This window comes from Thunnus maccoyii, chromosome 8 (genome assembly GCF_910596095.1).
Source record: "Thunnus maccoyii chromosome 8, fThuMac1.1, whole genome shotgun sequence".
Lineage (NCBI taxonomy): Eukaryota > Metazoa > Chordata > Actinopteri > Scombriformes > Scombridae > Thunnus > Thunnus maccoyii.
Window position 1 is genome coordinate 28,546,630 of NC_056540.1, and position 19,956 is coordinate 28,566,585.

At 40.9% G+C, this 19,956-nt stretch overlaps 1 protein-coding gene across 1 annotated transcript in view; it reads left to right on the top strand.

Moving 5' to 3' along the window:
- spata5 (spermatogenesis associated 5) overlaps positions 1-19,956 on the top strand; it is a 122,945-nt gene that overhangs the window by 102,760 nt on the left and 229 nt on the right. The window lies entirely within an intron of this gene.

Consider the following 19,956-nt stretch of genomic DNA (forward strand, 5'->3'; position numbering starts at 1 on the left):
ACACCTGGAGGAGGTATGCGAGTTAGAAACCAATCCCCCACTATCAGGTGTTGTGTTTGACATCGGGGTTTCTGGGATAGTGTCTCATCTGCGGAATGGAGGTTTGCAGTCACTTGCCGTCGAGTTCTTGAAACCCCACGAAAATATTCAAAAGACGTGCCACAGTCAAGCTGATAAGAGTAAAAAAAAAAAGAAGAAGAAGAAGCTGGGTATCACCTGTGTGTACGTATTATATTTAACATACCCACGCTATAGATGAAATTAGATTAGATGAAACTTTAAACTTCCCTGATCACTGAGGGGAAGTTTGAGAAAAAACAGGATACAGATAACAGAGCAACACAGTACTGAAGATAATGCAGCGTTTACAAGAAAAGAGGACCGAGGGACAAATAAAACAAATCAGTGAATCAAGTAAATAAACACACTAAATGCGATAGCTGATTGGTCGCATCTCGTCTCGCAAACTGCAGGCAGCAGGAGGTTTGGCCTTTTAAAGTCATTTTAATGGATAATATATATTTTTAGCATATCAATACCCAGATTTCTTTTTTTTTTTTGTATGTGGATGTTATGACCACCCACAGCCAAAAAGTTGTTGTGCTTCCTTCTGCAGGAAGACACCACTAACCACAATTTACAGTAAGTAAAGTCCTCTCGCAGCGTTGACCACTGTTGAGAACGCTTACGGTCATAGAGGCTGAAAAGAAATCAGCCAAATCAGCCGCCAATTATGTGAGTTCCTCTGACTCAAACATAACAGGAAAAGATAAACCGCACTGTTTGCACTACAAATAATGTTTTGGAAATTCCATTTTTACCAAGATTCATGTGTGTTATTGGCTTTTTAATCCGCGTGTTAAATAAACAAAGACCATTCTCGGACTGTGTTTTGAAAAATAAAAAAAACCAAAGATCCTCCCCTTTATAGGCTGTTTGTATGATTCCCCTGTGGGTTAATATGTAAAAAAGTTTCACATAAAATTAAAAAAAGTATTTGAAATATTCATCAACACAAGGACATAGCTGTTGAGATGATTAAGAAGATAACAGTATCATTTACAGGAAAAATATTATGACATTCGATTCCTTTTACTCAGTGACTTAACACATAATAAACAACACTTATGATTATCTGTTGATGCTTCCCGTACCAGTCTTGGCATGCAGCAGATATTATTACATACAGTATTATGCAATAACATTTTTGCACATGAGAAGTTTACCCTGGATGTTTACACATTTTTTTTTCAGTCGGTATTGTGACAAGCTTGCACACATCCTATATCAGTTCGAAACATCTCGTACGGAGAGGAACGACTTGCAGGATCGCCTTGCAGTGGACATTTAGAGTAGCTGAACCTCTCCGCCTCAGTGTGACAGAGCACTGAGCCATTATATTTGACTTGGCACGCTAACCGGTAATGCAGTAGGCAGCTGGGTGAGCCGCAGCCGACGAGCATCGGTCAGCCGTGCGTCAGGCTAACGCTGCCAGCGAGCGAGCTGGATGAGTGTGGGCTCGTAAATCAACAGTTAGATGCTTATTGAAGCCGGAGGCCACAAAGTAGAGTCCAGTTTCATTTTTCATATCACACACACACACACACACACACACACACTGTCGCTGAATTACTCCCACCGCCCCACCCGCCCCCCCCCCCTCTCTCTCTCTGTCTCTCTCTCGATCTTTCTCACTTCCTCGCATCGGTCTGTCTCTCTCTGGCTGTCGACTAGTCATATGGAGGCTTTGCAGTTGTGTGACAAATCTTCTGTCAGCTGCAGCTGGTGTCATCATGAAGCAGGAAAGTATTCGGGGGTCTTCTCTTGTTGCAGCCCCACTTCCTGATAGACAACGCTCAGTTTCAGTCTGCTGCATTGATTGCTTACCTGTATATTGATCCATATTAGCAATATTTCTATCAGTATTTGTTGTTTCCAGGACATATTTCCTTTTAAACAGCAGGACTGGACACATACAGTATGCAAGAATCACATATACTAGCCCTGCAACAACAACAATGAAGCTTATATTAATGTTTCAGACTATTCCAAAGATGTTGAACTGTAGTTTTTGAAGACTTTGTCGCAGTCTCATATTGTTTGTTAATGATAATTGCATATTTCAGGTAATATTCAAATGACTTCACTCGAAAGTCAGGCCCCCTTTTTCTGCCTATTATCGAGCACAGATGTTCTTTTTTTCATTAACGCCCTGCTCCACGCACACACAGTTCCATTCATTCACACCTGGAAGCCGGCCAGTACAACCGCAGTCTTATCTGTCGGCCACTGACATGAAAACAATTGAAGCAACCGCTCAAAGCTGAAGCTCAACTCCAAGTTTTTTAAGTCCACACCCAGATTTATCACCTGTCACCTGGTCACAAGCTCGCTTTATTTAACCTGTAAGTCACCTCTGCCCTAAATTTAGCAGTAAATTTAGAACTGCTGTTGCATAACTGTTTTTTTTTTTTTTCAGAGTACCGTGACATCTCTCCTTATGCAAACTCAGAGACAAGAGCGGAGGGTTGATTACTTGTTTGTCTGATGGCGTTTACTGTAGAGGCGATGCACGAACGGGCGCGTCGAGCACGTTTCGCTCCTCGGTCTCGGCAGTCTGACTACCTGAAGCTTTGACTTTAATTACATTCCTGAGATTTCAGACTTGTTTTAGAGGAAGGTGAGGCAGGGTCGGCGAGGAGGAGGAGGAGGAGGTGGAGGTGGAGGTGGAGGTGGAGGGGGGGGGTCGGGGGTTACGCAGGAGGACGCAGATGTTGTCAGCTCAGAGCTAGAAGCTTGTTAAAATCACCTGTCTTCCTATCTGCCCGGAGTGACATCTGGTTTCCCCAACCCTCACCTTCCCACTAAACCCTCCACCGACAACACACACACACACACACACACACACACACTTTTAACTCACACTCAGCACAGAAAATCGCTGCCGGCTCTCCTTCCTCTCACCTCTGCCATCACTCCTCTAAACAGAAGCAACATTTGATACTGTAATCGCAGTGTTGTCACGAAGAAGAAGGGCTTAACTTGCTCCTGGAGGAAGGTGTGATGCTACTCCACTTCTCTCTCTCTCTCTCTCTCTCTTTTTTTTTTTTTTTCTATTTATGATCAAGCCCTGACAGGAGAAAACCTGGAGGATTTATTGCACCCTGTCACTTGCACCGAGTCAGTTCCAGGCCTTGTTCGTAGCCTCGCTGGAAAGCTGAAGCCCTATCAGGTTTCAATACAGCCCTTTTTTTTTTTTATTAAGAGGTTTCATTTTTTGTTTTGTTTTTTTATATATTTGCTTGTAAATGTATTTTTTTTTTTAAAATAAAAGGACTGATATCTGTGTCAAATCATTAGAGCAAATCACTTGATCACACAGATTTATTCTCACACGGTTTTATTTAATGAAGAGAATCAGCAGGTAAGACATGTAAACATTTACTTATGTACACTGTCTCATCCCCGGTTCATAAGTCTCAAAAACCCGGAGAAGTTCATCTCATTTGAGCTTGAGCTAAACAAAAACAGCGACAAAACTCACATTTTGGGGTTTGAACATACTGTCTTTATTAGTCTTTGGGCTAGATGACACTGGAGCTGAATCCGGGGGAATAAATAGAAATGCACTGATCCTGCAGGAAGTTCTTTCAGTATTCACAAACCTGTTGGAAGTTGTAATGACTTCAAACAAATTAAGCCTGTTAAGACGCCTCGGGACAAACCTTCCAACGTGTTGTTAGTTAGAGAGCGATAGGTTAATGCTCATATGTGTGTCAGAAGAAAAACATCAAGACACGTGTCCAAAAAAAACACCTGTGTTGATCAAATTAAAGGTCAACTTCTAATACTGTTAGGGCAACAGGACGCCTGCATTACAAACTGGAGGCATGGAGTTTGAAAGATGTTGTTGTTTACCAGTTAGAGACGGTCTATTGAAGGATGCAGTGGATGCAGTCAGGATATCTCAACCTCTACTTCTTTCATTTTTAACTTTTTTTTTTTAAAGGTCCAAACAGGTTGTCTTTTGAGCTGTCCCAAATGAAAGTTGACAATATTAAGAGAGACACGGTGTAATCTTCGGTTGTCAATCAAAAACAGCGGTTTTAGATCGTATCGGCGGGATACTCATCGCACCATCTGACGTGCCTCAAAAATTGATATTGTAGAGTCTGACACAGATTGCAGCCGAGGCTTTATTAGACCCATCTGACACGTCGTGACTCGTAAGATCTGTTATCACACTGTCTATAGACACCTTAAGCTCCTGCCGGGGTCTGATGTCATTTAACAATACTTGCAATGCTTTGTAATTCTTTTTAACTCCTAGAAAGAAACAGTGTTTAGTTTAGTTTCAGTGTAATTCTTCAGCACATAGAATCAAATGAAAACAAAATGTGCAACGGTGAGTAAGAGTATGTCACTGAGGGTTGAATATGTGCACAGTTTAAGATAGATTTAGATATTTTTTCCTGGAAAAATCCTCAGACAAACTGGATTGATATGTATTCTTTAACACAAGTTTGTTTGTTTGGAATAAACAGCAAAAGAAAGGAGTCATTATGCTTGCAGAAACTCAAAGTTTCTTAACAGAGGGCGTCACAGCCCTTCCTGCTGTTTGATTGACAGGTGACCTCCAGGAAGCGAAGGGCAAAAACACCACAGCAACGAGGCACTTAGCAGATGTTGACAGGTAGTCGACAAAAAGGGGGGAAAAAAAGAAAATCAGGATCTCCCTGCATGAATACATTAAGGACAGAGCTGGAAGTCGCCGTTTAGATGCTGAACACGTAGAAGTGACGACAACTGACAGACAGCGCCGACACTGCAGCGCACCCTCCCCTTCAGATCCCACAGTGTTGTAACATCCATCTCCCCAGAAGAGAGGGAGGAGGAGGAGGAGGGCGGCGGGTGGGTTAGGCATTTTAATAAAAACCTCTAGCTGCAGCGTCGAGCCGTATCTGAATATCTTTGTGTTCAGTCGCAGATGCCTTTGACCGACTGCGACCTCCGTAGCGGTGGGTCTTTTTCCCTCCAACAGGGGGAGAGCTGTTTAGTCCGAGCCCAGGTGTCTGATATGCTTGGCTGACAGCCATTCAAGCTCACTGGCGCAATTGTTTTCTTAACTCTGTGTTTTTTCACACTGGCAGGAGCAAGTCTGTTCCAATGCATGACGTACAAATCCTGCAGATCAACAGTCTATCTTGACGTCAATTTGCTGCCTGTGGTGCTTAACAGTCATTTTTCTGAGATTACTGACCATCTCTGCAGCTCCCTGTCAACAAAGTCAACTTGTTAAATTATACCTCGATGAATCAGTGTATTATCGGTGCAATTTTTGCATTAGTTAAAGGACGTGCGAGGAGTTTTGGAATGATAATTAGTTTTTGTTGAACCCCGCATTATAAAATAGAAGCCTGAGCAGATGCGCTGGATTTGCAGAAGCTTGTTTGCAACAATTAAAAGACACAGAAAAAGAGTTTAATCATAAATAAGACCTTGTAAAATGACAGAGAGAGAGAGAGAGAGAGACAGTGAGAGAGAGAGCAAAACCACCCTCACAGGAAGACAAATGGTTTCCTCTTAACACCTGTTGTGGTTGTGGCTGTTCCTCCTCTGGCTCTGTGCGTCGTCTGTCTGATTTATGAGCTGGTATTTGTTGTTGCAAAGATTTTTATCACCAAGGACACAGGCGCAAAAAAATGCATCAATAGACGTGTTGCTGTTTGAATAACAGTGACATTACACAATGTACGAGGCTGATATATGCCATCAATCCAGAACCAGAGAGGGAAAGAAAAAGATGTGTAATCATCATCAAGTAAACATGTCAGCTTTGGTGGAATGCGTGTCTGACGAGGTCTGAAGTTGGCAGTCATTTTCCAAAATATGGTTTAACCTCTAGTCTAGTGTGTGTACGTGTGTGTGTGTGTGTGTGTGTTTTAGTTTCTGTGCGGCTGACCACAGAGGCAGTCACGCTGCCACTCAGAAAAACATAGTCGACATGGAAAACAGTCAACAGCTCAACAAAGGCTCCGAGGAAAAAAGCCTTTCACACCTCTGTAACTCTGTGTGACTGTGAAACACCTCGCCTCACTTCCTCTCCAACAAGCCTTTTTGCTTCTTGTCATTGCAAATATGTTGCTCTTAGTCGACACTGCAGGTTAAATAAAGGTTAAAAAAGAAAATATTTCCCTCACCACTTCAGCCAGCAGGGCCTGCAAAAGGCCAGTGATTGCTGAGAGGGAAATGGCGCCAATAGGCCCTAATTTTACTTTTTATATATAAAGCCTTCACTGTGGTTTATGTGTGAGGACATGGTGAGCACAAATTGAATTTTTCCTGGGAAATATGAGCCCTCAAGCGTACCCGTCAGGCTGTTTCCCTTGGCCTGGTGGAAAGACAGAACGTGGGTAGCAAAAGCCAAAAAAGAAAGAAATGGAGCAAGGAAGGTAGGAAAGGATAGATGAAGTGAGAGAAAAGGTAGGAAGAGAGAGAGAGGTGGTGTCGTTACCTTAGTTTCAATTATATAAAAACGGGATTTCAGCTTTGAAAGTCTGGAAGAAAAAAAACGTCAGCAGTTTAGCTCTCTCGAATGCAAAAACCGTACGTACACAAATAATAATTGACATTTAAAGCCCCCTGGGATTGAAACCAAGGAGAAATACTTGGCTGTATTTTTCTATAATAAAAGCAACAATCAAATTTAAAGTTAGGAAAAAAACATCCTTAGGTATTATTTATAAAGAGTTTAACAGCCAAGAACTCTAACGCTGCTACATCTGGTCTAAATCCTTACTTCTCGCTAAATCCCAATACAGAAATACAGAAATCTCTCAGGTGAAATAACCAAAAAGCTTTCTAACTTTGGCAGAAAACAGTGTGTTCATGTAGCACCCTCTCATTTATATAATAAAAGTAATGAGCTGATTGAGTGAGAAAATAGGTTTTCATGACCTTTTTAAGTAATTTATGTACATTTGCCATGACCCCAAACAGGGTTCATTTTTATTGGACAAAAGTTATTTAAGATGCGCTGAAATTTCTGTTAAATAGAATAAGTAGTTTCTCGGCTATTTTCTTTGTTGCTATTTTGGCAAAATTTTTCAATACGTTGAAGAAACCCGCAGAATATTCACCTTACAGAGTGACTTTGACATGTGAAAGGATGCACGTTGCTGCAGGTGATCATGTACGGTGCACGTCCTTCAGTCTCCCTCGTCTGAACATTTGACTGGACGCCAGTTTTTTTCAAACATTTTAGATGTCGGCAAGCTGATTTGATTTTAGTTTTGATCGTATGTTTTCTGACATCCACTTCTTGGATTTCTGGGATACAATGAAGGTTAATGGAATTACATTTGTTGTTGCATAAAACTTTGAAAAATGACATTTGAAAAACTGTCCTGGTTGCTTTGGATAATCCACACATCTCTAAAAGTAAAAGGCTTATACTTTGTAAGGAAAGGTGCAGGATTTCTTTACGCCACCGTGTTTGATGTAGATGAAACAGATCAGAATCAGTTCAACCTCAGTCGTAACAGTTGTAAATCAAATGATCATCTGTGCTGTATGTTGTTTGTATTTACATTACACATGTGAACATTCCCTGCATGTATGCATGCACTGTGTATTTTATGACAGATGGAGCAAACAGGAAAAAGAACATTTCAGTGGAGCACATCACACAGGTGGGAGTTTTACCTACCTTGACATTACCACACACACACACATATCACATATACACACACACACACACACACACACACACACACACACACACACACACACACACACACACAGCTAAGTCTACAGGTCACTTCAGTGTGGGTGTGTTTGGTAAATATGCCATCCCTGCCTTCCCAAGTCCAGGGAGAATGTGTAGCTTTCATTCGCCTGATTAAGGGGCGAGGACAAATATGCCCTTAAAGGCGAGGCCCAGCTATACCCCCCCCCCCCCCCCCCCCCCCCTACACACACACACACACACACACACTCAACCTTAACACTGTGTAGCCCCAACACAGGTGCTACCCCACATGGGTCTTTGCAAAACATAAGGTGGGTAGGGGCCTGAGACGGTAACAACAAAGGCCTGACGTGGAAGTTATTCGGTAGCTTTTGTAGGAGGTTCCATCTGAAACTAGTCTGTCACATTATGTACATTATCATTGAGTCATGCGACAGGGGGAGCTTGTTCCACTTTCATTACCAAAAGTTTCCCGTGTGGCTAGAAAACCTGCTCCACAGCGAGCCTTTACTGTCACAACATGTGACTCAGCACCGCAGCCTACGTACATTACAGGTCGCAGACTGGATTTGTAATAAAAGCCGTTCTTTAATTGGAAATACGGTGAAATGGTTGGAAGGTAATTTCTAAGTAAGGTAAATTATTACAGCTAAATTCCATTTTACCCCTCACTTTTTTCAGTGGGCTTTAATCTCACATCACTCAGAGAAACATGGCTCTGCCCATTTATGTTAAATGTTAACATGATGAGATTTTTCTCTGCCTTTACCACACCTCTGCCTCCACTAAATACATCAAACTCAAATTTTAGGGAGTGTTATCAGTCTAAATCTTACAGAATGATAAAAAAAAGTTATGAAATAATGAAATTTGCAGATCCTATGTAATAATTCATACTATTCTGTACATAATTTAAGTACACTGCTAGCCTGAATCAACCTTATTGAGAGAAGCAGAATCTTAGTAGAATAAACAACACATCTGAATGCTTACATCATCTCAATACACAATAAAAGATACATTAGGAGGCAGATTTTGAGAGAAATAACCTTTAGTAGTGAGACAGTGATGTGAAATTTATAGTAAAATCGAAGTTGTCGATAATTTTTTTTTTTTTAAGCACACGTTTCTGCACTCGCATACAAAGTAGGTTTTCTGTGTGGCGGACTACTCGTGTGTAATATCTTCCCTTCGTCTCTGTTGTCTCAGGTGTAACATATAGTGAGGAAAAGCCCACACGATCGCACTTTCATCATCATAGAGTTTTTCTATGGAATCTAAATTCCTCTGCCGAGAGCACAAGCATGTGCACGTTCATCCGCAGCTCGCACACACACTCACTCCACTCTGCTATTTATGATCATGTGCCATGTTTCCGTTCTCCTCTCCCCCAACCCCCCCCCACCCCCCACCCCCCCTCCCCCTTCTCCCCACGTGACGCTCCTCGCTCCATGCTTAACCTCACCTCCCTCACACTCTCTCTCTCTCTCCCCTTCTCTCTCTCTCTCTCTCTCTCTCTCGCCTTGTAATTCTAAATAGGTTTCACATGGAGCTGTGGTCAGGCCTTGTTTCTCTTGGCGAAGGCATGTCACTGCAGACACTTCCTCTTCGCCTTTTTGGAGGATGAAACGTTTTATTTCTGGTTGAGAGTTTTGGGCTCCGCACCCCCGACGTCGTTTGATTTATATATTATTTAATTTCCTCTCTGAAAATTGGATGCAGCGTGGCTTCTTTTTCTTTTTTTTTCTTCTTCTTCTTCTTCTTCATTCAATGAACGAGTCGTGGGGTTATGTCGGTGATACTGTGCTGAAATATGGGGCAATTTTAGGGGACTGAGTTCATATTTTGCTATTTGCATAAGAGCTCCTCTTTGAGCCAATATCGTCTCTGGCATCTCCAGAGTCTGTATAGTTGTTTTAGTAATGCTGTTTTGGCATCAAGCTCAGCAATTCATTATTCATTTTTTTTCTTTTTTGTGCACAGTAAAACTGACACAATTCATCAATTTGTTGAATGACAGAAAATAAATCTTCAACTACTTTGATAATTGATCTTAAGTCAATATTGAAGCAGAAAAGCTACAGATTTGCTAGTTCCAACCTCTCAACCTCTCGAATGTGCTTTCTCTTTTTTCTTTTTTTTTTTACATCATCTTTAACCAAATATCTTTGGGTTTTGGACTGTATTGTAATTGGAAATTATGGGCATTTGTGTGATCAAACAATCCTTTGATTAATTGAGAAAATAATCAGTTGATCTATATTGAAAATAATCATTAATTGCAGTTTTAGTCCTCATTTTTTTTTATGTGTGACTAGATTTTGCTCAAAGATGTGTTTATCATTAAAATTTCAGCAATAACAGTTGTTGCTTTCTGTATTTCATTAACCTTTCTAAAAATTACATTTCAGTTTTTTTAGACTGACTGGTTAGTTTTTGGTTCACTTGAGACAAATCGTTTCCACTTCCAGTATTTCTACAAGTTATGAGTGATGAATAAATCATAGAGAGACGAGAATACGCCGTCACCGGTAGCTGTAACCTCTGAGGGTGAAATGAATGTTCGCTGTTAGTTAAGCAAACATTCATTTGTTAGGTATGTGCAACACTTTCCTGTGTAAGAATGTACATGTTTAAATGCAGACTCATGTGTAGCGTATGCATGTGTATGAGGGCGTACATATGTATGTGTTGGTTACACATAACTATGGTGTATGTACACTGACCTTTACACCATCTCTGTATGTGCTCTTGCAAGTGCAGTGCAGTATCATACATGTGTGTTAATGCCTGCGTCGCATTATGTACTCGATGGGAGCAAGTGCAGTGTGTCCAGAGTGTGTGTGTGTGTGTGTGTGTGTGTGTGTGTGTGTGTGCACATGCCGGTACGCTGTAAGTATGTGTGCAGGACTTGTGGAGTGATGGAGGAGAGGTTTTGTGGGAGGCAGAGTGGTGGTGGTGGAGGGGGTTGGAGGGGGGGGGGGGAGTGTCGGAGGGTTGGGGCTCACTCCTGTAAATGTGGCCGTTTGTGTGTGAGGGAGGGGTGAGGCATCGGGGAGGAGGGGGAGGACTGGATGTAGCCTGCTGTAGACACAAGGGCGGATTGATAGTAAACACACACTCCGGGTCTAGTGGATCTGCTGCCGGTAGCCTGGCTAACAAGCCCTTCATTAAGGCCGTCTGATACACTCACTGAGCGCCTTTGTTGAAGTAGGAAGCGAAAAGTACACCAGACAGATTTGACCTGAGAACGTTGGTATGCGCTGCCAAGCAGTTGCAAGCTTTTTTTTTTTTTTTTTTTCTCCACCTCTCGGGGAGGGTTTATTTTTGTCGTGCTGAACAGGTTGTTTCATGGCACGCGCCCCTTCTCACCTCCTCCGGGGAAAAATATAGATTTGTGGAGTTATTTTGCTGTGTAGGATGCACGTAAAAGGTGTTTTGGGATGTGATTTGGGGGGGGTTTTTGCGCATGAGTGTGCATGCTTGTGTGTGTGTGTGTGCATGTGTGTACAGTGTGTTTGTTGCATTCATAAAGTAACTTTTTTTTTAAACAACTTTATTTATAAACCAGAGCAAGGGAATTACAGACACCACAGAGCAGTTTATCAGTCAAATCATGACCGAAGTCGGGGACAGTACAACAAGATAAATCACATGACAATAAATGAATAAATACAATTTGATAAAAGAAATCAAATCAAATGTGCTTCACAGAACAGTTAATAGTTTCTCGTGCTTTTCAATTTTGGAGATTATTAACTTTTCCACGATGTATAAATGCACATGTACAGTTCGAGCACATTACAATACAATAAGGCTGTATGAATGTTTTTTTCATTTATTATTCTGACACACAGAACACGGTCACTGTACTTATTCTGTAGGTCATCAAAGCTCATTTACTCACGTTCTATATGTGTGTTACGACCTTACTTTTGCTCCTGTGTTCCTTAAATATTGTAAATTTCTGGGTATTTTTATAATTTTTTTTTTCTTGACCTCAAAAGGGCTTCAGGTTATTACTGCAGCTATTTTGCATCCCAACCTAAATGTTGACACTCATAACTTTTTATTTCACTCATATATTTCTGCTTACAACGTTCTAGTGCTAAAAAGTGTCAGGTGTGTTTATATAACCCCCACTTCGCTATGTCCTTATTTATATTCTGTTATTCTTTGCTGTATCTTGTTACCATTTGCTGCTACAACGGCCTAATTTCCTCTCTGGGGTCATTAAAGCTTCGTGTTGTCTTATCTTACAAGGACAACAGGACCTCACATACAGCGCGGGACGTGCAGTGGTATATCACTCCGCGTACTGTATCCAGCATTCTGTAGCTTGTGTGCGTTCAAGCAGCATGATATAGGTTGTAGTTGTGGCTACGGAGGGAAGTGCAGTGCAGTGACCAATAGAGCATAAAGGCCGCTGTTGTATCCAGGGTTTCGTGTTGTGGCACCCTAATGGCTGGGAGCATGGGAGGCGAGCAAGGGTCTGCAGCCCTGAGCTAAATGAGCCCTGCACGTGCCAGTCCTCATGTCATTACCCCATTAAAATGGCTTCGCTGACCGAAATCCTTTGCCTTCATCTGTCACAGTACTAGAATTTTAAATAGAAAACAGAGTTGATGCCATTTTGTAACAAGATGTTCTTTTGGAAGGGTTTATGAGTTGTAACCAATGGCTTTGTTAATGGTTAATTGATCATTTACTAATATTACATAGATTAATTATAAACTATTTCTAAGAATGCTATTGTAAAAATGTTTTATTGAAGACATTGTCATCTGTCATATTGCACATCTGTCATTTTTATCTTATTAGAAAGCTAGTAACCTTTATTAATTAATTACTAATCATAAACATGATGGCTTATAATAAACAGTGAAACTATGAAGTATGCAATCAGTAATCCATTAATAAATACTCATAAGTCTCTCATGTTCTTATCAGCCATAACAGTTATAAATATATGGTAAAGCTTTCTAATGAGCCATCAATTCTGTAGTTACAAATGTTTATAAAGTCATTAATAATGGTTTTCTTACTTTCTAATAAGCTACTAGCAAATATTATGAAGTCATTTTCAATCACAAGTGTTAGTAAGTTGTAACAAAGAGGTTTCTGTCAATAATCCGGTTTCAAATGTTAATAAATTGTTAATAAGTGGATTTTAGTCCAAATGCCCTGTAGCTACAGTATTTTCCAGGAGGTAAGAGGTAAAAGAGGGTTTTGCAACATGACATCCCAGATGTTGTTCTAATTAATGGCTTATTACTCATCTGTAAAGCAAAAGTGTTTTATTAACATTTATTAATCAATTTGTCGCAACTTATAAACCCTATAAAGCATGTCATATTAAAAAGTTTAATATGTAATATGTATATAATAATACTATAAAACCAAGACAAATGGGAAAAAGCCTCATAATTTGATAATGATATTAATGGATTCCACTTCATATTCCACTGAAGTGAATAAAGCTGCTGTGGTTTCATATGAAACACTGGTATGGTCTGCTAAGATACTTGTTTCTTCTCGCTGCTTCACCAACTTTACAACATTAGCACAAATGGTTTTAATATCAGGCAGTGTCTCTTAAAATGAAATAGCTTTATGAACTGGTATCCAGTTCTAGACCCTGATGGTCTATTGGACCTTGTCGTTTTTTCCAGCTCTTCGACTCTTGATTGCTGAAGTCCACTATCATAAGCTAGACTGATGCTGTCTTTTCCAGACTTCCCCCTTCTTGTTCTAGTGCTCTAAACATTACCAAAATTAATTTCAGCTCAATTAACATACAGACGGGTGACATGAAAAACCAACATAAAGGGTCTTAGTAAGGTGTTGGACCACCATGTGTCACCAGAACAGCTTCAGTGCACTTTGGCGTTGATTCTACATCACTAGAACTTTTCTGGAGGGATGAACACCATTCCTCCAAAAGATATTGCTTTATTTGGTGTTTTGATGATGGTGGTGGAGAGCGCTGTCTAACACATCGGTCCAAAATCTCCCATAGGTGTTCAGTTGGGTTGAGAACTGGTGACTGCGAAGGCCATAGCATATGATTCACATCATTTTCATGCTCATCAAACCATTCAGTGACCCCTCGTGCCCTATGGATTGGGGCATTGTCGTCCTGCTAGAGACCACTCCCATCAGGATAGAAATGTTTCATCATAGGATAAAGGTGATCACTCAGAACGACTTTGTATTGATTTGCAGTGACCCTTCCTTCTAAGGGGACAAGTGGACCCAAACCATGCCAGCAAAATGCCCCCCAACAGCATACCCTCACTGTAGGGGTCAAGCATTCAGACCTGCACCGGTTTTTCCTTTAATTCGTCACCCGTCTGTCTGTCTCACTCCCTTTCATTTCAGAGACTTAGTTCTCTTGAAGAGATCTAAAGGAGATCTAAATGGCTTTCCCTGTGTGTATGAAATGAGCAAATGTGACTGCCAACCTCCAGAAAACATGTCATTATGGTATCCTGACCCCTTGCCCTCTCACCACTCTCAACCACTGCATTTGACTTACTGGATATTCTGATGAGTATTGGTTAATTCTGTGTTTACATATGTTTTTGCATATAATGTACTATTTAAGATAATGTATTTGTGTTTGCATGTTCATGCATGCAAGGCTTGGTTTTGAGAACCACCAGGGGAAACTTGTCATTAGAGGAATATGTGGAAACAAGGATGTGGTGGGCGCTCCAATTGAGTATCTATCACTTTTCCAGCGACCCATTTAAAAGCTCTGCGGTTTAAGAGGCTCTGCTGACATTTTATTAAGGTGGAATGACTGACACAAGGATTCCAGACATTTCTACTGGTGGTGGCGGTGGTATAGAAAGAAGCTTTGGGTCTGTATAAAAGGCTATGAAATGTATATTATGCTATATGCTCTTTATATTATAATATACTTTTTATTTACGTAATACTATTGCTTCTCCTTCTGTCTACTCTGTGCATACATGTCTGCCCTTCCGAAGTTTTTCCTTATCTTTATAAAGAGTGTTGCCGATTGAAAAGCCCTCTGAAACAAACTTGTGATTTTGGGTTATATAATTAAAATTACCTTAACACGAAGCATCAAGTTGATAACTTATCGGATCATCAAACAGTATCTCTCTGAAGCCTTTTCATTCTTTTCACTAAACTACTTTCATTACTTTTCATACATGCAAATGAGTACAAACCATGAATGTCTTTAAGAAAGAGAGGATTGTCAAAAATTGTGCCCTATTATCCCCATGTATGAACAATTATTGCGTCTTGTCCCTATCTATGATGACAGAACTGTTTTGAGCATAACCGTTCTCCGCCTTCACTGTGCCCTTCAGCAAGGCATTTAGGCCTGTCCTGCTCACTGGAGCTTGTCAGTAGCCTCCAGTAGAGGACTGGTTGTAACAGGCATCTCCCAAATGTGTCAGCTAGAGGTTTAATGGGTCCAAAATTTCAGACCTGATCTGAAACGGACCTGCGGAAACCCTTCCCCAACCTATAATGGATAAATTCATTTAGCCCCTACTTTAAAGGCACCCAAGGACAGTTAGACCTTATCTGAACAAGATAATTAGACTAACGAATAATTAGGATAAGGTGGACCCAAACAGCCCAAAGAGTGGCCAACACTTTAAGCAGAAAGATTCCTCCACCAATAACAAGCAGCTGTGCTCATTTTTCCTGCACTTAACTGTTCACACTCTTCACCTCACTTCAAAAAACACATATTTCCCCTATGATGACTATGATGCATCATGTGATCCCAGCTGATAGAGAGTCTGCTCGATTCTATTTGGTTAATAGACATATTAAGGCACAGACCAGAGACCTCAGAGGACCTTAGCAGACCTGATTAGACTGAATTTAATTTGGGTCCGGCCTGACTCAAGTCTCAGGGTCATGTCTCAGATATTAGGAAACAAGTGAACCCATGAAAACCTCGTGTCAAGAGCTGGATATCACAGAGAATGTTTTGTATTGTCAGCAAAAGTCTGCTGAATAAACAAGATTGAAGACCATGATTCAGTGAATATGTAGGAGTTTATCAGATGCATCACTGTTTAACCTGAACCAGTACGGAAGAGCTTACTGTACACATCGGTGTGCTTTTGCTTCATCATCAAAACCTCTCTCTTTGACTCACTATCAGGCAGACTTTCGGGTCATCTTGAGTCAGCAAGTTTTTAGCCCCCTCTCCAAACTGAAAGGCTCTTGATGATTCCTTTTTTTTTTTTTTTTTTTTTTGTTTGCTTTGCCTTTACGACTGGCTACGTGCCACTGCCAGGAACTCTGAGCTCGCCCACATCACCAGAGAGCAGCCACTGCAATGCATCAGCATAGCCCTCTCCATATATTTAAGTGATTGCTGACATAATTTATGAAGGGAATGAAAAATAAAGTCTGCGTTGCAATAAAATTTTTAAAAAGAGATCTGTAATTTATTTGGGCCGCCACAAGTCAGCACTCTTCGCCATCGACAACACCCTCCCCCCTCCCCCCACCCTTCACCCGTACCCCACCACCTCATTTCTGTGCATTTGCAGTTTTCTTCTCCCTCTCCTCCTCTTTTTTTTTTTCCTCTCAGGAGTGCGGGGGGCCCATCTTTAGGGGGTTTAGGGGTATCAAGGTGGTGCTGGAGGGGGGGGGGGGTCGGCGCAGGATTTTTGGCTCCGGTCTAGGAATGCCTTCACGTTTACAAACAAACTGGCTCTTTCGCTCGCCCTGTTTGCCTTTGTGGCTTTATTTTTTTTCAAGGCCTGTATGGGCAAACACACAGCGGGAAACACTGGCTTGTTGATCGCCTTCACAGACCAGCTCATAAACCCAGCAAGCATGAATGTGGAGGCCTGTGTGTGTGTGCGTCGTTTGTGTACTTCAGAGCAGCTCTGGACATTTTTTTTTTTCTTTTTTCCCCCCCATTTTTTTAATAAACCCGAGGGGTGTTGTGGAAGTAAACAACCAAATAATTATTAGCCGTTGAATCATGAGATTGAGACACAAGGGGGCTAACATGTCCTGTACGTCAAGTTTCAGCGTAAATACGAAATTACAGTTGGATTGTGCCGCAACGTTTGTCTGTTCCTGTTTATGGATGTTGCTCGGAAACAACACTACATCACATTGTTCAACATGTGGCATCTCTCGCGCTCTCTCTCTCTCTCATACTCTCCCCCTGGCTGGCTTGCCCTCTCTCCGTTTGTAAACAGGGAAGTAGGATACATGGCCTCATTGTTTTGCATCATTATTACTGACAGGCCTAAATGACTTGAATGATGGGAAAGCCTCATAGAAAATTAACCCGGTCCCGTGTGTTTACCCTGCCTAAATCATGTTGCTCATTGGCTTGAAACAGAAGAAGAAAGGGGGAAAATAGGCCTCACATCCTGACATCTGCAAAGCACCTGTCCTGAGCCATGCATGCTAGCTGGTCCAGAGCACATTCAAACAGCTATCTCCCCCCTTCGTTTTTACTCTCTGGCCTTGAAAAACGCCATGACCGTCATGTGCTTTAACAGTTGACAAGCTCTGCTGTGTTTTTTCCTGTCTATACCTTGTGTCTGTTTAAAATATTGTGTGCATTTTAATGTAGTCCAAGAATATTAGAATACTCCTGTACCTGTTTTCGATTGGAGCTTCTACATCTGTATAGATATTCAGCAATTAACATGTTTTACAGATATTGAGTGATAAACTTCTTATCTAGAGTTTTGGAATAAGACTCTTAGCTTCACATGCTTTTGATGAAAAACTGGGTTAATGAACACTCGTGCAAGCAACCTATTAACTATTTTCTTTTTTTAGCTTTTTCTCACCCTCAGCTGACCTCAGTGAGTAAACTAAATTGCTTCACTTTACTTTCACTTTCTGTTAAGTTGCACTGTTGTTGTAGGTGCTAACGCTTTGAGAGCAGCCTTGGATAACCACAACACATTCACCGCTTGTCAACAAACAACCAACAAAGCTTAACATAACCAATCAAAAGCCAGTTTTGTCTTGAAACATATCTATGCTATATTTTTTTTTCAGAGAGGTGCAGTAGTAGCAGACACAGACAAACGAACACAGCCTGGCTTTGCTCAGTTGCTAACATTTGCTAGTGAGCTAACAAATACTGTAATGATTTTTCCTCACATTGTCACCAAAAATTTTAGTTGAATGATTATTCCTTGTCAGAAAACACTAGAAACATTTTAAAAAACAGTCAACACATGGTGGGAGTGGGGTGAACAGTATGTAAGTTTGCTAACTTATCTAGCTAGCTTACATTCTGTCTGCTAATAAGAAAACAAGCTAGGTCAAACGGACCCTGTTTGTAAGGTAATAAGAGAGGATATCAAAAATAGACTGATTCATCAGCATTTTTTTGTTTGTTTTAAAAATAAAAACCAAAAATAAAGAGCCAAAATTTAGAAAAAAATGTAATAATTGCAGTTTTAAGCTCATTATTACTTATTCATTCATGTAAATGCACAGTCTCCATTTGTTGATGCTTTTGTTGATGGAGAATGATAATGTAGTGTTTCAGTATTTATACATCAGAAACACAAAAAACTTCAGTATCTCACTTTCACTGTAAAGGCACATTAAAATATGTGATATACAAACTGCTTCACTGCACATGTGAATATTTAGTATCAGCTTGCATGTCACACAGAGTGCCACAGTGCAGCTGCAAAGGGAAGGGGGGCATTGAGCAGTGCTTCGGTCCAGTGAACAATTTCAGTAGACCCACATAGCTCTACATGCATACTTTCACTGTTCAATATTCTGCTGCATCACATGACCGCCAGTCCCACTAACCTCCCACCAGACGTTATCAGTGGTTGTACAGGCGAATAGTTTCCTGCGAGGCTGTTGTTGGAGAGAGTTGTGTAAGCTGCCCTGGCTCAGAACAAAGCTGTGCTTCTAGAAAGGGAGGAGGGTGGCACTGCTGGGAAAGGTGCCTGGCCTTCATCAGCCGTCGCCACCGTTTCGGAAGTGAGTCACTCCTCTGGCGTGTGCAGAATATCTCCCAAAGGTCACCCACACTGACTGCGGCCCTCCTTCGTGTCAGCCGTTGCATAATTCCATCAGTGCTGTATTAGAGGACTACTGTATTTACACTTTAGGAATGGCAGATCAGAAATGCTGGTTCAATAGATATTTCTCATTGACAGAGCTGCTCTGGAGGCAGAAATAAGTCAAATCCGAAAGGGCATAGCCAGAAAACACCAGATACGTTAGTCCATTGAAAAAGTGATTGTAAGAGAGAACAAGGCAAACATAATGCAGCCAAACACTTTCTAATGACTGGAAAATGCAGCTGTACTGTTATTATGGTTATTTAATAACTTGACTTTCCAGCTTTAAATTGTCTTCACTTTATATTTTGACTCAAGTTTCTCGTTCACCCTTTCAATTTGCGAGGGAATTGACTGATGTTCCAACAACTCATGATTCTTTGGCTGCATCGTGTCATTGACTTACATTGTTAAATACATATATTTTGTCTCCAGAGCCCAATAAATGTTCGAATAGCTAAATTTCCACATATGGCTAACGGTTAAATTAGTTTGCTGTGGCTCCATCCAACTCTTAAACATCCCACCGTGTTCATTATTAAAGCTTATGATCATTTTAAATCCTCTGTAAACTGCTGCTCATTTATTTGTAATCATATATCACTATTAAATTAGGGATATTGTATAATTTCTCTTTTGTACTCGTATTAAATCATTTGTACTGCAGTGAAACGGGGTAATTTACATCATTACTAAGAAAGTTCTCTTCAAATCACCCTCTTTAGCACATACTCAATGAAGCTATTTCAGTTGAAATGCTTCTACTTCCCGGCAAGGATCAAATGTTTAGACAACTTGTTCCCAGTGAAATTAAATTGTATGTACAGTATGTATTGAATGTATTTTTGCCTCACAGGTCTGTTAATACAGATGGTTTTAGAGATGACAGACTGTTAGGTTTTTGTATGTCTTGCTTGTGTTTGGCTCATCTGTCTCGCAAGGCTTTCGATGTGTCTGCGATAAAGACATTTCCCAGAAGATGATAAATAAAGTTTCCTTCATTACCATAACACATCCATTCTCAACAGTCTGTCACCGAAGTCGATCGGCCTCTTAACTGTGCTCTGCTCACATGACTGTGTGGTGTTCGGTGGATGGACCGCTCTGCCTGACAGCTGAATATCTGTGTCTGTTTCC